The sequence below is a fragment of the Oenanthe melanoleuca genome, chromosome 4A, assembly GCF_029582105.1.
Source record: "Oenanthe melanoleuca isolate GR-GAL-2019-014 chromosome 4A, OMel1.0, whole genome shotgun sequence".
Lineage (NCBI taxonomy): Eukaryota > Metazoa > Chordata > Aves > Passeriformes > Muscicapidae > Oenanthe > Oenanthe melanoleuca.
Genome location: NC_079338.1, coordinates 2,550,634 through 2,570,148, shown reverse-complemented (window position 1 = coordinate 2,570,148; position 19,515 = coordinate 2,550,634). Strand labels below are relative to the sequence as shown.

General features: G+C 46.9%; 1 protein-coding gene across 1 annotated transcript in view; it reads right to left on the bottom strand.

The window, feature by feature from the left end:
- TRPC5 (transient receptor potential cation channel subfamily C member 5) overlaps positions 1-18,750 on the bottom strand; it is a 93,442-nt gene extending 74,692 nt beyond the window's left edge. The window contains exon 1 of the mRNA XM_056491376.1: positions 18,696-18,750. The gene's annotated coding sequence lies outside the window, so the exon portion shown is untranslated. The remainder of the gene's footprint in view (positions 1-18,695) is intronic.
- Positions 18,751-19,515: the final 765 nt, after the last annotated feature.

Genomic DNA, 19,515 nt, shown 5'->3' with positions numbered 1-19,515 from the left:
TTCCTAAGGAGAACTTCTCACATGGGCATAAGATGCCTTTCCCACCGTCCCAGCCCTTGTCTGAACTGTATCTTAGTGTCACTGCTTTTTTCTTTTTATGTTTCCCTTCACCAAGATACTATTCTAAAATTTCCTCCCATTTTCTTCTGGATTTAATTTTGCAGTTTGCTTCCCTGTTCAGTTAAGTGTTGATTCAAGGCACCTCAGCTTTCAAGAGCCGTGTGAGGCGAGGCTCATCAGCTTCTCTTCAGAAGAATTTTATTTTATTTTATTTCACATGCTCTGGGGTTCAGGCTCAGCTACAGTATAACTGCAGGGGGTTCATGTTGAAATTGAGCTGCATTCCTTTGGCTGCAGGAGTGGGCCTAGGCAGAGGAAATGCACAAATCCATAAGTAAGGCTTGGCACGATTTCCCTGCTCTACTTAATGCCGACATTTGCAGCCTCTGTTTTCCCAAACCTCTCGCTTCCAAATTCCTGCACCTGCTAATTTGTTAATTCTGTTTTCACTGAGTTTAGACTTATGTATTCTTAATTATGCTAATGAAGAATAAACTACTTAAAATATTAATGTTCTGCAAACCTTAAAAAGAAAACAGTTAACAAATACCTCGCCCTTGGGGTCTGTCTTAATTATTGGATTCACAGACCAGTCCAAGGCATTATTTTTTCTCTTGAGGAGGTGTCCTGTCCTCCCTTTCTCCTTTCTCCTCCATCTCAGGTCTCTTCTGATACAACCCAACTTTTCTTCTTTTCTGCCTGACCTCTGCTGGGAGGAAGATCTTGCAGTTAAATGAAAATCACCCCCAAGGTGGTCATTGCCTCAGATGTCTCCACCAATTTTCTTTTCCTCTCTTGGGGTTCATGTCTCTTCTCCAAGGCTCTGTAAAGGCTCCTTGCCTTGCTCCCTTCCATCCATCCTCACACCAGTGTCTGGAACCTGCTGGGAGATCCTGGGGTGTCCCAGAGCTCTGTCCCCTCCTGTGCTCTGTGCATCCCCCAGGTACCTCTGCCAGGCAGGAGAGACTCAGCTCAGGCCAAGGAATGAGGCAGGAGACAATGTGAGCTGCATGCACCCACAATTTCACCCAATTCCCTCTCCCTGAACACTGCTCTGCACACCTGGTTTATGCTTTCCTGCTTTCTACCTGTTATAATTGATAAAAGACTCGTGTTAATCATAAAAGAATTGGGGTTTGTATAAACCAGAATGCTGAGGTCTGAAGTGAAGCTTGAACACTAGACAAAGGAAAATACATGATTAAACCATTCTGTTTTACATATGAATATTATGTTTTCTAAATAAGTTGTATCTACTATCAGTTTGCAAAATAAGACTTTCCAATATTCTGACAGATTTTGCAAAATCAGACTTCCTGCCTTTGTGTGATCTACAAAGACCAGACTTCCCAATTTTTGCCAGTTTTATCTACCAAGACCAGATGGTTATCTGTGAGACCTGGCTATCACCCAGAGACTTTAAGGATGTTTATTCATCACCACTGTTTACCTGGCAAAATTATGACAGCAAAAAACCAATAATTATTGATTACAACGAGAGACTATACTATAAAAAAGGCTGCAAACCAAGGTTGGATGGAGTGTGGAGAGGGCAGCGACCCCTCACGTTCCCCAGTGCTGATTGCTCCATCTATATAAAACAAAGCAATCTAAATTTTGCTGAATATCGACACCTTTTGTTTTTCATTTATAACACTACCTAAACCATAGGTCAGACCATGGCAGCCGTGCACCAAAATTGTGATTTACTGCACATAAAGGGATGGTGAGTGCTGGACCTGCAAAGAAGAAATCTGGCTAATTGCTTCATTTACCCAAACAACAACTACCTGCAGAACGTCCCTGGCTGCTCAGGGTTTCTTCCTATCTGTGCACTCCTGATAAAAGCTGTGCTTTTTATGCTGCCAGTCTTTCCTGAATGTCTGTGTGGAGCTGCTAAGTGTGGGATATCGTTCTCACCATCTCCCTGACAAGGCAGCATTGTTTCTTACAGGACAGATGGCTCACAAGATACTGATCTCTGCCAAGGGAGCAGCACTGCACTGTCTGCAAAGTGCCTCTGAAGTGACTCTGAAAGGAGCTGTTTTGGCATTAAGACACTCCAAGGAGCAGGCCATGTGAGCAGCATCACTCTGAGCACTATCAAGGAGCTGTTTCACCCCAGGAGAGCAGCTTTCCCCAGGGTTTGTGCTCCCCTAGCTGCTCACAGCCTGGATTACAGTCATGCCATGCTTGTCACTCCCCTGCGAGTCTAGCCACACTTGCTGGGGTTTATTTTCAGCCCTCAGCTTTGGGGAGTTCAATAATTATATGAGAATGTGTTTTCTCCTGGGGGAAAAAAAAGAAAAAAAAAGGTTTCTAGCCTCTGGGGTGTGAAGTAAAGAGTGTGAGTCACAGAGTGAACTTCATTGATGCAGAAACCAGACAGAAAGTGTCCCAAATTCTCTAGGTTTGAAAATCTCCTAACTTTAAGTTTGCAGGTTTGAAGTGTGGGACAGAGAGGGGAGAAATGGGTGTTGGAGCCCATGGCAGTGCTAGAATGACAGAAAACAGAATCACAGAATCACAGTACAGAAACACAGAGTCATGGAGCATCCTGAGCTGGAAGGGACCCACAAAGATCAACCAGCCCAACCCCTGGCCCTGCACAGACACCCCAAAAATCCCACCCTGTGCATCCCTGAGAGCCAAACACTCCCTGAGCTCTGTCAGGCTTGGGGCCATCAGCATTTCCTGGGAGCTGCTTCATTTGGGAATGCAGGATCTTCTCTCTTTAGTCCTTTCCTGGCTGGAAAAAGCCCCATTGTGATCCTTGCAGCAAGGGATGTGTCTGTGCTCTGCTCTGCTAGCAGGTCAGGGTGACAGAGGCATTTTGTGCACTGACTCCAGCCCACACACTCCAGGGATTGCCTGCTCTGCTATTTATAAAGCTAAAAGGGTGTTATCACTCAGTGCAGAAGCATCACTGGTGTTCTCCATGAAGGCAGTTTTGGAAGTCCATTAAATCATTCCAGCTAGATATCATCCACCCTTGTTCACATGGAGAGACAGAGGATCCCTTTGGCTCAATCCAATAAAGCAACCACCAATTTAACACCACTTTTGGCAGAGGAGAAATGCATTTCTGTACAGGCCTGCTTAACAGCCAAGGCCTGCTGAAGCTTCTCTGCTGCAAGACACCTCCACTAGTGCCATGCTGAGCTTAAAATCAGCTGAGAAAATGTGCTGCACACTCAAGAACTTTATTTAAGCACAGTGGCTACAGACAGAAATGCAAACAGAGTGGATATCACCAGACAGGCACTATTTTCCAAGGGCCCTTCTCCTGCAAATCCCTGACATGGGGAGTCCTGAAAAACAGGAAGAACCATCACCCCCATTTTCTAAGGAAAGCAAAGCAGGAGAGACTTCCAGCTTCTGAGAGAATATCCAGGGCAGTAAAGAACCTCATTCCATCCACACCTTAACCACTGACAGCTGAACCCCTCGTGGAAAGCTGCAGAGCAGAGTGAGACCTGCTGATGTTTTCCCTGCTGATGTTTTCCCTGCTGGTATTTTCCCTCAAACAAGAGCAGCAGATGTACAGTGATGATGCACTGCTGGTGTCTTCTGACAAGCACTGTTCTTTCAAATCCTCATTTTCTTTTGGTTTCCTCTTGCTTTTTCATCTGAAAGCTTCTGTTCTCTATAGCTCTGAAGGGTCTGAAAATTCAGGTATCTGATGCTTACACAGATACAGGAGATAGCAGACAGCCTGGAAAGGAACAAAGAGCTTAGAGAGGTTTGAACAGTCCCATCCATCTCAGTGAGGGGTTTAATCCTGAGGCACAATCACTGCTGGTGACAACTCCAACCCTTATACAGAAGAGGAGATGGAAAGTTACCAGTTTGCATTATTTTCCTTTTTAGCATCCTTATTATCATTTTTACCTCCATGCCTGGATGGTGCTTGAAGACACCCCCACCTATTTTGCCCCACCAAAAAGGTGTGACACAAATAAAACTTGTACAAGAAGTGAGCTATGATTAAGGTGTTCACTGAAACACAGGGAACAGGCACCACTGGTGCCTGCAAGAAAGCACAACCTGCTCCTGGTTGCTGTGACAGGAACCTCTCTGTTCCTATAATTCATTTTTTGCTTCTTCCTATTTTCAATAAATTTCACTGCACAGCTCTCCTCTTCAATGTCAGCACTCTTCTTTCCAGATACAGAAAAGCAGATAAAGTGTCAGATTAAAAACCAGATACAAAGGGCTAAACCCAGCTTGTATAACAAGCAACTGGCAGAGATATTAAATCAAGACCTGGGGATTTTTTTGCCCTCACTCTTTCAATGGGCACTGGCATAATGACCATGTACAGCTCCATCATTTCAAGCTCTATGGTTAGTTATACACATTTCCTTGTTCATGTAATTAGCTGTTAGCATTCTTCAACATTGTCCATTAAATTTTATTACCAGCAATCTAGTTTTCACAGAAGAACAGCAAAAATTACTGCAGAAATAATATGCATGGAAGACATGTTACATGCATCATCACAAGGGAAAATTGGGACTTTCCTCAAATTCTGAGCTGCTCCTAGACAGACTGCATGATTGATTAAAATACTGAGTCTGACCTTGCTTCTGTCACAAATCTAAAATTAATTCTTTGACTCTTTAGGATTACCCTGCATCCCTGCTAGCTTAATTACACACAGGACTTAATTTGGATTCAACAAAAGTATTTGGGTTCACAGTTTCCTCAAAACCTGATTTTTCAGGTCCCTTTCTGTAACTATACTAATGGAATGGGTTTGTATTTAGTAGCTAGTTACTTCTATATGCATGAAAATAAACCAAACCAAAACTATTTTTTTACTCTGATGAACTAAGGCTGAATTCTTCTCAGGTTATATTCCCTGGGTCCTGTGTTTAGGAGTGCCATGAGGGACCTGGTTTGTGTTTAGTGTTACAGTACTTGCAGCTTGGCTAAATTTCCTCAGCTTCTTCAGCTGAAATCTCTGAGATTTCCACCCCCTGCTCATTAATTACCTTTGCCAGCACAGCTCTCCAGTGGGAAGCCAGATTCAGCACCAACTTTCCTGTCCTCTCCAGCACTCTGATGAGCATTTTGTTTTCTTAGCTGGATCTTGCTGCCAGTGACAACCTCTTTTCAATTGCCTTAAATGCATTGGGCCATATTTCCTATTTGCTTTCTTCACCTACCTTTGGCTCAGGTCTGATTCCTTCCTGCTCAGCTCAGGTCCACCTTTCCTGATTTGTGATCAGAACACAGTGGAGTGGATTTTACCACTCTGACAAGCACAAGCACTGCTCTCCTGGGCATCCCCTGCAGCCAGGCTCTGCAGAACAGAGCCAAACACATTCTCCCCATGCATGGAAAACTCCAGACACCAGCCATGCCCTGGTTTTAGGCAGTGCTAAGTCACTTATTTGGCTCTGTCTTTGTGATCTCTCACTTTTTCTCTCCACAGTGAGCCAGGGATGTTGCTGCCACTGCCCATCCCACAGATCCCAGGGCAGGGAACTCATCTTTTGTCAGCCCTTGCAAGAGGGGGTGTTCCAGCTGGAGAGAGAATGGTGCAGCTCTTAAATGTCTCATTTCAATCCTTGTGCACTGAGGAATTTCTCCTATAAGACTACTCCTGCAATTTACTCTTTCCATGATCCTTACTAAGGATCCCCTATGGACAATCCAAGTATTTTGTGTTTTTTAGTAAATTGTTGTTTGGATGGACAAATTTGTGTTTTTTCCTCACTGGTTTCCCCTGGATTTCCACAATGAAGAGGAGGAGAGCTTAAAGCCACATGGGCTCTGCCCATCTGATCATGGTGACTACAGCTCTTCCCCCTGTCCTGCTTTTGCTCCAAACTCTACAATTAATTTAATTTAAAATTTTGATTAATTTATTTAATTTTAATTAATTAACTGATTAAATTTAAATAATTTAATTATTTAAAATAATTAAAGGTGCTGCTTGCTGCTGACCCAACTGGCAACTGCTGTGCATCCCACCCTGCACCAGTCCCTGCTGGATTTGCCCCCTCAGTCCTGCCTGTCTCCTGCCCACCCACTCCCACCACAGGAGGATGGCACAGTCCTTGTCCCATCCCCAAGGCCAGGCCTTGATGCTCCAAGAGCCATTTATTCACAGTGTGCAGTCTGGAGGGATTCCAAGTTGCAGATGCTTCTCTACCTCAAGTCTCTTCTTTTTCCTCCTGGTACTCTGGATTTTATTTCATCCCTGAGGTGTCTCAGAACAGTCCACCCTCGTTCAGTCATGGATGATTTATTCTCCTTAGCAAAATCAAAATATTTAGATAAGGGTCTATTCTGCACCTCAAAACTGGTTTTGGTGGGATTTTTTAAAATATGACAGTTATTAGCCAGTTTCTCTTTATTTGTACTTTGAGTTTTTTGTGGTGCTTTTAATGACAGCAGCACTCAAACTCAGGTCAGGTGAAGCAAACAGTGTCCCACTTGTGAGATGCCCCTCTGAAGCCAAAAACCTGCTCAGCAAAAACCCTGCCAGTCCCAAACCTCTGCTGGCTCAGCCAGGAAACCATGGATCACCTTCCAGGAGTGAGGAGCCTGGGTGGGAGAATCTGGACTCCTCCAAGAATTGCCCTGCATTTCAGGAGAGCTCCTGAGGCCCCTTGCAAACCCTTGGCAGGATAGTCTGGACTGTCACACTGTGACTGACAAATGTCACTTGGCTGATGTTTCAGGTGGGAAAAAATCAAATGCTATCTGCATGTTTCCCAAATTTGCACCACTTAATTAGTGGTTTTGTCTGTAGTTTCTTCTGTCTTCACTCAGAGCCAGAATTAAAAAACACATGAAGGAAATGGATTTTCTTGTGTTCAGGCTTGGCTGTTTGTTAAATCTTATCTAAAGTACAGAAAGTTCTGCAACACTTTTACCTACCAGCTAAAAGTGAGCAAAATGGAGATTAATCCAGCTGCTACAAGGTCTCTTAAACAGTCCAACAGAGAATTAACACCTACATTATTTGTACTTTTGACCCAATAACCAAACTCCTGTGACCCTCAGTGCAGCACTAACTGTCCAACCAAAAACTACTGCCTGAAACCATGAAGAAAAAGAAGAACACAGAAGGAAACAACACCCAAAATCCTCCATCCTGTCCCATACCCATTACTATATTATAAACACCCCGAATTTAAAACCCTTCACCATGTGACACCCCACATTTCTATTTAACTACACACCCATGATTTTAACTCCATCACTCAAATTTGGAATCCCTCTCCAAGGGCTCAGGTCAAAAGCAGTGTTCTCCAGGGGGTCAGTGCCAGAATGCACAGAAAGCTCAAAAAATCCCAGGTTTCTGGGATCCAACACCACCCCCTCCCTGGGGCAAAAAACCCAAATTGACCACTCAGATTTGGGCAAACATGAGCCACTCAGCCCCCAAATCTGCTCCTGCCACGGCTCAGAGCAGCAGAGACATCTCTGTGGCACTGCAGCAGCAGGTCTGCACTTGCATAACTCAAGGTGACTCCTCTTCATGGACTGCATCAGCATCGGGCTGCAAACCCTCCGGGGAGCCTGAGCAGGCAGCAGCAGCAGCTGCAGCCCTGCAAGCACCAAAATCCCGGGGAAAATGCTCCCTCCTCACACCTGGAATGCAGGGCAGCACCTCAGGGGGTGTTTGAAGCTGCTGGGCTCAGGGCAGGGGCACTGAACACACTCAGGGAAGGAGGGATGAATATTGCCTGCTGCAGACACCTCCTACATGGTATTATTGCTTTCCATTAAATGGAACAAAAATACCCAGGTTCTGGAAGCACTGTCTCATTGTAACACCTGCATGATTGGATGAATAAATCTGTTTTAATTAACTGCCTTTTTTATAGTAGGCTGTAACAAAATATTGTGAGAAAGTGAGAGGATGATAGCTGGCTTTGAGATTTCAAATCACCCTCTCCTAATTAAATCTGTATATATTTATCTGTCATCTTGGAGCACAAAAGCACTTAGACCATTCCATTCTTTTAACTTCCTTTCCTATTTGCTTTTCAAGTGTTAGTTATTAATGTACTATGTTCTTCCTTCACTTTGCTTCAGCCAGAGCAGAGCCAAATTGTTTCAAATGCATTTTGTGCACTCTGAATTTCACTCTGCTTATGCAGATCCACTTTGTCTCACAGACTCCAGTGACAAAACTCCTGACTGCACAGCTAAAACTGAAAAGAGAAGTCACTATCCTGGACTCCTTCCTGCCTCATTGCACTTGTGATGCCATTGACTAGAGTTTCCAAATTAAAGCTCTCCTCCAGCTCAGCAGGGAAGGCATTGCAAAGCTTTGGGAGCACATCAAAGCATCTCTGTGCACTGCTGCCCATTTCATGTCCCACCAGTGGGGTCTGTCACATGCTGCTACTCAACTTCCTCACTTCTCAGCCACAAAGCTGCTCAGCTTTGAGTTAAGTCTATTGTCACTCTCAGTTTCGGGCTCTATCTCCCCTCCTCAGCACCCTAAAAAATAAGGAAAGAGAACAATGAGGAGTATGTCTCTATCATCACCGGTGCTGTGCTGGGCTTGGGTGTGTGCTGCCTTAGGGGGAGATTTAGAACCCAATAAAGCAGAAATCTGGACCAAAGCAGGGCCATCTCCTGGTGCTTTACACATCTCTGTGCAGAAATAGGGCGTGGGGCAGCAGGAAACATCGAGGGACTGTTTTGGCATTGCCCTGGGGGGTGAAGGTGCTCAGGTCGTGGAACATTCCTGGGCTGTGACAAACACAAACAGGATTCACTCTTGCCACAATCACACACTTTTAATATTTAAAATTATTAAAAGCTGTGATTTTCTGCCCCATAAGGTCTCCCCAGCTGCCCAGAGGTGAAAGGCAGTATCAGCAGTGCTACAAACACATCCTGGCTGGTCTAATGCCAGCAGGGCTCCCACCAGGAACAGCATCCATCAGTTCCCAGGGATTCAAGCACCCATGCAAAGTGCACTCATGCTCCAAACATCTGCAAAAACAGGGATGCTCCAAATAAAAAAGCCTGGCATTCAAACACCCCTTGTGTCTCCAGCATCTCCACTGCACTGAGGAGATCCATCTGGGATAGGAGAATCCTGCAGCCTGAGGAGGTTGCTCCATAGTGCATTTTTCAGGTGCAGGACATTCTCTTTAGCAGCAGCTCTTGGTAATGATAATTGATCCATATGGATTAAACAAGAGTGTTGGATGAAAAACATTAGCTTGAGCCTCTGGTTCCAAAGCAAAAAAAGAATTTAAATGAGGCATGAGCAGGTCTACTTATGTGTTGGTTAATTTGGAAACAAACCAGTACTTTTTGAACAGCATCAGTTATCCATGACACTTATAAATGATCTTCCCTATAAAAGACTTCACTTCACTGAAGAACTGCCCTTACTCTTCACTTTTCAGATCTGAAGCCTCAATTCTTTATGACTTGATTCCCCATTTAGTACTCACAAAGGCATATTCTGTGTGCTGAGATTACAAAAGATGAATAAAATGGGACTCCATCCATCACAAATTCCACACAGCAGGATGGTGCCCCTGATGCATCCACATTTTTAGTAGCACACTGTTCGTTTGCTTCTGAGCTAATAAACTGAACTCAGTGACAGCTTTGTGTGGCACAGCCTCAAGGAAGGAAGAAAACTAACTTGGGCTTCTCAATCTTGCCTGATCAGGGCTGTGCTGCTGTTTCTCTTTCCTTGCCTGTAAAATAGGTGGAAATGCTGCTAATCTATCCTTAACTCCACGCTAAGAGGTTCAATCCATAAAAGCTGGTTTAAGCTGCAATATGGGCACAGTAATAATGCCATTAACATCCTTCACATCTTCCAGAAGTGAACAAGAACTGAAAGCCTAATTTGATTTTTTTTTTTTCAATTCTGCATTCTCTTCATAATGCTTCAGTATTTAAGCACAGGAAGATGCTCTGGACCAGGACTCAGTGTTGTGTGGATGATCTCTCTGCATGCCCCAGCTGTTCCCACTCAAGCCTGGTGATTCCTTGGAAAGGGAGGAAAACCCACCCTTAATGTGGCTCTCACCTTGCCAGTATGAGCAGAGGGCATTTGAAAAGGCATCAGTGTCTGGATCAAACAGAACCACATCCTGTGGCTGCCCAAAATCTCCTACAGGCATCATGGAAAATGAGAGACAATCTATGAGCTGGCAAAAACATGTTTGGCCAAACATGCAGGAACACCAGAGCCATTTGTAGAACCTGGATCAAGGTCTGAAATGGCCATTAGCAAGGAAAAAAACAACACCATGACACAATGTTGTTGCTGTGAATAATCTGACAGCAGAGATTCCACAGGTGTTTGTAGTTTTATCCCGGTTTAAATGTTGGAACAATCAGGCACAGGATCCTCTCTCAGCCTCAGGGCTCCAAGTTGGGCAGTTAAAGGACTTCAGCCAAGCAGAATAATCAGATTAAAGGACTCTGAGAGGGGCTCTGCAGCAGGACTGCAGGAATCACACCTCTGTGACTTTGAGCAACTCCTTAGTTCCCTTCACCTCAGCCTGTCACAGCACAAAACGACTCAGGGCATTAACTCCCCATCTGGAACTCAGTGCTTGCAGAGGGCTGAGCCTCAACTCCTGCCCAAACTGCTGGGCTGAGTCAGCCCCCATTCTGGGAGGGACAGAAGGATGCCTCTCAAGAGGTCACTGGCACCAGTCAGATGTGCTGCTCCACACACACACTTCTGGTCACTGAGGAGAAGCTCTCTCTGTATGCAGAAGCAGCAAAAAACAGCTCTGATGCTAAAAAAGCCAACCCACAGAACTGGCCTGCTCTGCACAGGTCAGTGACACAGCTTTGTTTCCAGCTGGTTTTTGCAGGAGACAAAGATTAATGGCAGCAACATCACTCTTTCCTTACACCCCAAATGCTTCACCCTGAATTTTGGTGCTATATCACACAGCATGCCCTAAGAAAGAATGAAAATAAACTTTTCAGAGAACAGTGAGAACATCTGAAATAAAACGCTGTTCTTCATGCCCAGATCTAAATCTCACTAAAGTCAGTGGGAATTTTTTAATTTCCCACTGCTGCTCCTGTGCTCACAGAAGGGCCCTTCAGTTTTCACCAACAATCCAACCCACAGCCAGCCCCAGGACTGGTGAGAGAGAAGTGGCTGATTAGAGCCACAATTCCCTTCAGCCTGGCAAGAACTGGAAATTCTGAGAATTTAACTCAGCCTTGGACTGGAAATGTCCCTGAGCAGGGACCAGGCAGAGCTAATAACTCTGACAAATCTGATCTTTATTCCCCACAGAAAGACCAGTGTTGGTGGCCCAAATCCCAGCCTTTCCTTGTCTTTCCCCAGCTCTCTCCTGAGAGGTTTAACTACCAGGCTCTTGGATTCTCTAGATGCTCCTCTTTGCATAAATAATTAAAAACTTTGGGAGCTTGCTGACTGTTGTGCTTGAAGACTGGAGTGACATACCAGGAATCTGTAAGATTTTTGTAGGACAAAACCACCTATTTTAAGTTTTGCTCCATTCAAATCTTTGGCAAAATCAGAGGACAAGCCAGGAAGATCTGCTCATCTTTGTGTTCCCTGACTCACTCCATAGGTGTATGGCCAGTGCAAAAGAACTATTTTTGACTGGAGATCATCCAGAAACCCTTGTATGTAAAACACTTCTAAAACACCTCTTCCTTCCATCCACTGCAGCATCCTGCATCCCTTTTCAGCCAAGCCACTCTCCATCCTTTCTCTTCCCAAACTATTTCAGTCAGCCAGGGGTTCATGTGGCTCCTGTGGACAGCAATGGGTTTATTTTTGGGAGGGGTGCCTACCCTTCCCAATTCCATTTTGTGCCAGTAGCTGAAGTGATGGCTTGTTGACTGCTGATATTCCTACTCCTGTCTTTGACAGGCAAGGCTCCCACTCACCAGCTGCTCAGCCTGTTTGATTAGGTTACAGACAGGGTGCAGGGAAAGCTGCAGGAGAGAATGTGGAAGTGGAGATGCGCCGGGTGCGCGCAGGCGCGGCTTTGCGGGACCACAACAAACCTCTCCCAGCTCCCAGGGTGATCCCAGCACCCTGCAGGTGGGGAATGCTGGATACAGCTCAGAAACAGGGAAAAAGCAGCCTTGAAGCCTTTGGTTTCTCAAGGACAAGGACAAGAAATTCTAACAATGATTAAACACCTGCAGGGTGTGTGAGAGCCGTGTGAGTGTCTTGTGATGTTTTGCATAAAGCATGATTTCAGAAAGGTGTTGCCTTCTTGGACCAGTGAGTCTTTTCTATTCTGTTTTGCACATACTACCCCACATATATTAGTGTTTCTTTAAATAAAATTCTCTCTCTCTTTCTGCTTCTCCATTGCACGAGGAACTATGTTACATTATCCTTCCCATTGCTCCTATAGCCAAAATGCAGCAGAGGGAGAAGTCAGGAGAGCTGGGAAGGTACCACTCCAAACATGGCATCAGCTCAAGATCCACAGAAACCCACAAATGTCAGAACATCTGCCCTAGCACCCCATAAACACAGAGCTCCAGGCTTAAACAAAGATGTGCATTTCAAGGCAGAAGTTTAGACCTTAAATCTGAGAAGCCTGGAGCCCTTTTCCCAGCTACAGAGCATCTCCCTGCCCTGGTCTGGGGTCAGTTCAGAGACTCTCCCAAGAGGAAAGAAAGTCTTTGTTTTCTTGCTGAAGAAATTAGATGTTGCAGCAGAAGCAAACCTTTAATATTCTTCAGTGGCTCAGTCTGCTCTTCCCAGATGAGGATCCCCTGATGGCATTACACAGGACAGAAAAATCTGGGAAAAGGATTTTCACTATAGCCCCAGAAGGGACTTTGCATCTTTCTGTTCAAACATTCTCTGTGCTCTCCTGCCCTCTTCCATAGATCACATCTTACTTCCTTTGTCCACATAACCTCTTCTTTTCACTTAGAAAATCCCTCTCTTGCAGCAGATGCTTCTCTTTGAATTTGAGCCTTCCCAGCAGTTCCTCAGGGACCCCCTCACAGCCCCCTGTCCATTCAGGTCCCTGCTTCCAACTCAACCTCACAGGAGAAATGGGTGACAAGGCACTGACATCCTAGCAATTCTTATTATTCCTCTTGCTGCTATTATGAACAATTTTAGGGCATTAGGACAATTTTATAAACCTGGAGGTCTTTCCACCTGGAAACTTTCAAATACCCCAATACACATAATACAGAGATTTCCATTAACTGCAGCTCCAGGCTAAGTGAGAGATCAGCACCTCCATTTCGTAGTGCAGCAAAGCCAGAATGAACAGGACACAAAGACTGAATGAGAGAGAGGAATTATTTCATCTTGTTGTCCCAGGCAAAGCCCTGAGCCCCAAATGGCTTCATCCTCTCACTGCTTTTGTCAGTAAGGCTTCACACAATGAAATTCTTGCAGCTTCCTATGTTAATCCATTAATACCTGTGAGAGCAGGCTGAAATCTCTACCCTGGTTATCACTCTGGAACCAAAATGCCCAATAAACACTATTCCACAAGCTCTATCCCTCCCTCTTTATTTTACTGAGCAGAAAGTGAGTTGCTGTTTTAGCAAGCTGTGCAGGTCGGAGCTGGGAGAAGGGAATGGATTAAATCCATGCTCCTTCTACCCCAGGATGCCATCTCTGGTGATGGGCAGCAGTCTGGGTGCCCTTCTGCACTCTCCCTGCATCCTGGCAATTCCAGGGAGGCAGAGGTCACACCCAGACCTTCATCTTTCCTGTCCTCTCTCTGTGCCTTCTGAACTTGCCTCATGTTTTTCAACCTGCTCATGCTTTTGCCCTCCACAGTATCCTGTGGTAATGAGCATTACAATTTAATTAGCAGACATGATAGGGAACCTATCTGACTCTATTCAGGTGCTTAAGCCAGTCTTTCCCAAACAGTGAATCAGATTGCTCTCTAAGGATGAAAAAAGGGATGCAGGACACGTGAGAGGGGCCAGGAAATTGCTTCAGTTCTCACTGGAACATGTTCACAGCACGTGAAGTGGGAGAGAGAGGGAGAGAAGGGAGAAGGGAATAAGGACAAAGCAGCTTCCTGGCTTGAATCCAGAGGCTGAGCTGAGAATAAATAATAATATGTGTCTAATGAGCTACCAGAAACACCCATCATTCCCATTAGCAGGAACCATCCTGCTGCCTCAGTCAGGTCTCCTATCACAGTGCTGTGACCAACACTGTGACCACAGTGCCCATGAAATATATCTGTGACCAACACAGATAAAAAAACTGATGTGCTCTAAAGAAAATAAAAAAATTGATAAAATGAGGACTCAAGTCTACCTGCTACTCACACACAGAGAGAAATACTCCTTGTGTCTCCAGTTCCTTCCCAGCCATGACCTCACAGAAAACACTGCAAAGGGTGCCATACCTACAGCTACACTTCACTTAGGGACTACTCACTGCAAGAAATCTCAGGAAGAGCACAACTTTTGTGTTGGAGAACTCCAACAACACCACAGCAGCTCTGTACCATGGTGATAAAAGCAGCCAGAACACGAGGCAGGTTATCCAGCAGGGAGGCAGAGCTGCAGGGAACTGATCCTCATGCAGCAGCAGGAGGGGACCAGCCCCAGCTCTCCTCATCTCAACTCTGGATGCCAGCACATTTCTTGCTTCCCCAAGAGGGAACTTAACCTGACTTAGCCTGAAAACACACTGGAGCGGAATGGCTGCGAGAGCTGAGAGGAGTAACAGCCCTGGCCCGGCTTTCCAGCCACTGCAGCTCCTCTCACAGGGACAGCTCCTTCCTCCCTGGAGCTCTGACTGCACTGGGCCTGGGCATCCAAGAGGAGCTGGCTAGCAAGGTGCTGTGTTGCAGTGATTTGTGCTTACTGGCCATCTCCCTTGGCAGGAAAATCAACTGAGAGCAGCCTTTGCCTCACTCTGATTTAGTGCCTGTCTAGCTAAGAAACCCACAGTTGTTTAAAAACCACTGACCTGCTCTGGTACTTCTTGATCTGAACCACACACTGGGTCTGGACCCTTCTGCTGTTATTCATACCAGCTCCACATTGCTCATCAGGATTTCAGGTTCACAAACTTTTGGGAATCATTTGCTAGCTCGTGCTAATTTTTTTCCCCCAGATTGGATTTTATAAGAGGCACACATCCATCCCTGGCAGCACCCTGTCTGTCTGGGACAGGCAGCACACCAGGTTCCCACTCTCTGAAATGTGCCAAGTGCAGGTGCTGAGATGAGCCTGCTCACCTTTGTACTGAGCTGCCAGCCCAAGAAACTGCAGAACTCTGTGTGCAATACCTGCATCTGGGCACTCACTCCACACAGGTGCCTCTCATCCCAGAGATAAAAGACCATGGCAAATCCAGCCCCCAGTTTTTGGTGGCTGCACCCCGTGCTGAACTCGGTGATCCTTGCTAAACGAGACTTTACCAATGTCTCATCATTCAGGTTGGCTTTTTTCTGCTCTTCTCATGTTTTCCTTTCTCTGTCTCTAGCCAGAAATGATTTACATGTTTGTTTACTCTGAGCTACATTCATCTGAGTCATTCAGCAACCCTCTACCCACAATCACATTACAGCAAATTTGGAACTGGAGTCTCAGGGAGTGAATATTATGCTGTTGTCAAGATGAGAGTGGGGGGCCATATTCTGCCACAGGGTTTCAGGAAAAACTGACTTTTGCAAGCATTTCAAAATCCAACAGCCTCATAATCCCCTGTGCTCTGCATTTCTTCATAAAGAAGGAGAAAACCCAGGCAAATAAATTACTCTATATTTACACCAGTTACAGTGTAACAATTAGTAGGATTTGGCTCATTTTGTACAAATTATACTACTGTACTTGTAGGAATAATCTATTCTGTTTCAAACTAATTTTAGCCACCCTTGACTGCTCTTCCATCTGTTGTAGAAAAAAAAATTATTTGCACGTAGCTATTGTGAATTTTCTTCTCCAAGGTATGTTTTCAAGAACTACATCTCTCAAAAAACAACGTAATCATATTCTTAGCAAGACTCATAGCTCAGCTGACAGTACCTTGTCTATTAAATCCACAACATGAAAAGACCTCAGAATTGACATCCTAAGGATTTTTTTTAAGGTTGCCTGAAATAAATCTTTGCAGAAAGCAAGCTGATCAAAGAATTTTGAGCTTTTGCATTACCTCTAACGCAATTCTAGAAGCTATTCAGAGATCCTACCAAAGCAGGAAGAGGTCATGAAAAGTAACAACACCTTTTAAAAACCAGATTACAAAACCAATGAGATTTCAATATACTACAGTGAAAGCCATGCACATTAAAATAGAAATCATTCTCTCAGAAGCCCAGTAATAAAAGTAAGGAATTTTGTTCATGTTCTATGCACTTGCAAGATATATTAAGATTGACCAGAGGCTAGTCTCAAGCTCAAGTCCTTTTCCATCTAGTTTCTCTCCATCACTTTACAAGGAAAAAAAAACAAACAACAAACTAAACAAAAAACCAGCACCTCGACCTTTTTTCTTTACTTTTAATTCTAGAGATGTGCTCTGTAGCAGTACCTGAGGTATAGTTCTTGCCTAGGAAGACTTGCACCTAGCTGGCAGTGTATTGATCCCTGCTGCAGCTGAGAATAAAAGTACAAGCAGAGGGAACAGCAAAGCCCCACCACAGAGAGCAGTGGGCTCACAGCAGGCCAGGGGTGTTGTGGTCAGGGGAAGCACCTTCATGTCTCCATCCACTAAAGGCTCTGAGGCTGAAGCATTTCTTCAGCTGATAATTGCTGCCAAGCTGCAGGCAGGGAAAGCAGGAGTGAATACTCATGGCCAGAGCAGAGTGACACATCTGATAACCCCCAAATGGGAGCTGCATTCCTGCCTTTCCTCGAGAAACAACACTAGATTTCTTTAGAGGGAGTATTACTCAAAATCTCAGTTCCTTTAGTCTGCTTTGGAGCTCCCTGAACAGGCATTTGGCTACAAGTTCCAAGAAACTGCCTAAAGATACCGCTTTAACTTCTGAAAAGCATTTTTAAAGCAGCAAACGCAGTAATTTGCATTTACACAGTACCTGCCTGGCTGAAAAGTGCTCTCAAGGGCTTCTGAGCAGCTTCACGGAGCCCTGGGAAGCAGTGACACAGGAGATGCCGTCATTAAGGAGAAGGCAATCAACTCCGAAGAAGACTGAGAGCCCTGCCCAGGATCAGGCAGGATGTCCTCAGAACAGAAAAACCCTGCTCAGCTCTCCCGTGGGGACAGGCACCGTGACCACAAAGACAATCCTCTTCCCAAAAATCCCCCCTTCCAGCTTTGGTGGGTCCCTTCATACTCGGGATATTCTGTGCTCCCTGATCCCCTCTTGCATTCTGCACAGGGCACTGCATTACATAAGCTGGCTTTGTGACCGGGCAGAAAACTTAGTGTTTGCATCTGACCGGCAGAAGCATCAAATATTTTTTTTTTTACAATACAGTGGAAAAGTTGAGAAGAAGTGATCAAACAGACTGGGAGTTCAAAGTGATGCTGCTCGAGAATGCAAGACTCGGTACCCGACTGTTCAACCATGTTACCTTAGAGCATGGAGAATTTAATGGGAGACTCGCACATTACCATATTCATAACCATGACTAACAAATCTGTTGTCAATGCCACCAAAAATATCACACACAGAATGTTTTTATACCAAAGAGACCATTGAAGTCACGGCTCCATAGTAAACAAATGAACTTATGAAGAGTCTTGAAAATCAGCCCTTTTTTCCTTTTTTTTTTTTTTTTTCCCTGCGGAATTTGATACACTATAAACTGAGAGATGCCTGGTAGTTCAAAGAGGGTCGATAAAAAAGGCGTTTTTCTCCTGCAAGCATCACAGCAGAGAACACCCCTCCAGTATCACTGTCACCTCTCCCATGCTGAGGGCACGTGGGTCACCCGGACGTCTCACAGCCAGACCAAGGGCTGCCCGAATGAATAAAAACTCTGCATTTCAACCATTAAATCGGCGTTTAACCCGCTCTGCGAGGGTGCAGGTGATCGGTGCGTGCTGACATTTAGGGCAAGGGCAGATAAAAACCAGCAACGTCCCTCGGGATGCGATTCCCGTCAACTCCCGTGGGGGAGCGCGGCCACGCATCCCGTCCAGCCCCGCACCCCGTCCAGTCCTGCATCCCCCCGGCTCCGCATCTCTGCCACTCTCGCATCCCTCCAATCCCGCATCCCGTCCTGTCCCGCATCCCGTTCAGCCCAGCATCCCGTCCTGTCCCGCATCCCGTTCAGCCCCGCATCCCGTCCTGTCGCGCATCCCCCCGGCTCCACATCTCTGTCAGTCCTGCATCCCATTCAGCCCCGCATGCCTCCCGGTACCCGCATCCCTCCCGGTCCCGCATCCCTCTCCACATCTCTGTCAGTCCTGCATCCCGTTCAGCCCCGCATCCCCCCGGCTCCACATCTCTGCCAGTCCCGCATCCCTCTCCACATCTCTGTCAGTCCTACATCCCTCTCGGTCCCGCATCCCTCCCGGCCCCGCCGCCGGTAACTTCAGCGTGCGCAGCGCTGCCCGCCGGGGCAGGCGGGTGCCGGCGGCTCCGGGGGATGCGGGCACGGAGCGGCCCCGACCACCCGCGCCCGGCGCTCCACGCTCGGCGCTCCAAGTTCCGAGAGTGCCCGGTGGCTCTGGGCCCCGTCCCCCGCCCGGTGCGGTCCCCGCTCACCTCCGCGCCGCTCCGTCAGGCGGAACCCGCCGGGGTGCCCGCGGGCCCGGGGCTCATCCGCGATCCGCCGGCCGCCCCCATGCCGCCCCCGCCGCCCGGCCGGTCCCTACGCCGCTGCCCGCGGCCCCGCGGCTCCGCGCCGCCCGCGGCCAGGGCAGGGCGGCCGCAGCATCGCGCTCCGAGCCCCGGCGGCGGCGGGCAGGGCTGCGACCCGCCTCCCCAAAAACCCCGCCGGGAGCTCCCCGCGCTGCCCCCGCCGCCTCCGCCCGTGCCTTGGAGGCAGCCGGGCCCGAGCAGAGCCGAGCCGAGCGGAGCGGAGCCGAACCGAGCGGAACCGAGCGGAGCGGAGCGCCCGGGCACACGCCGCGCCCCCCGCACCCGCTCACGGGCACACACCGCCCCTCGCGCGGAGACACCCGCCCCGAACACGCACACAGCGACACGCACACCCTGTACACAGAGACACACACCGCACACAGACACACACCGCACACAGACACACACCGCACACAGACACACACCGCACACAGACACACACCCTACACAGACATAGCCTACACACAGGGACACACACTGCACAGAGACACACCCTACACAGAGACACACCCTACACACAGGGACATACACCCTACACACACATACCCTACACACACATACCCTACACACAGGGACATACACCCTACATACAGAGACACACCATACACAGAGACACACACACCCTACCCACACTGACACACACCCTACACACACATACCCTACATACAGAGACACACACCCTACACAGACACACACCATACACAGAGACACACACCCTACACAC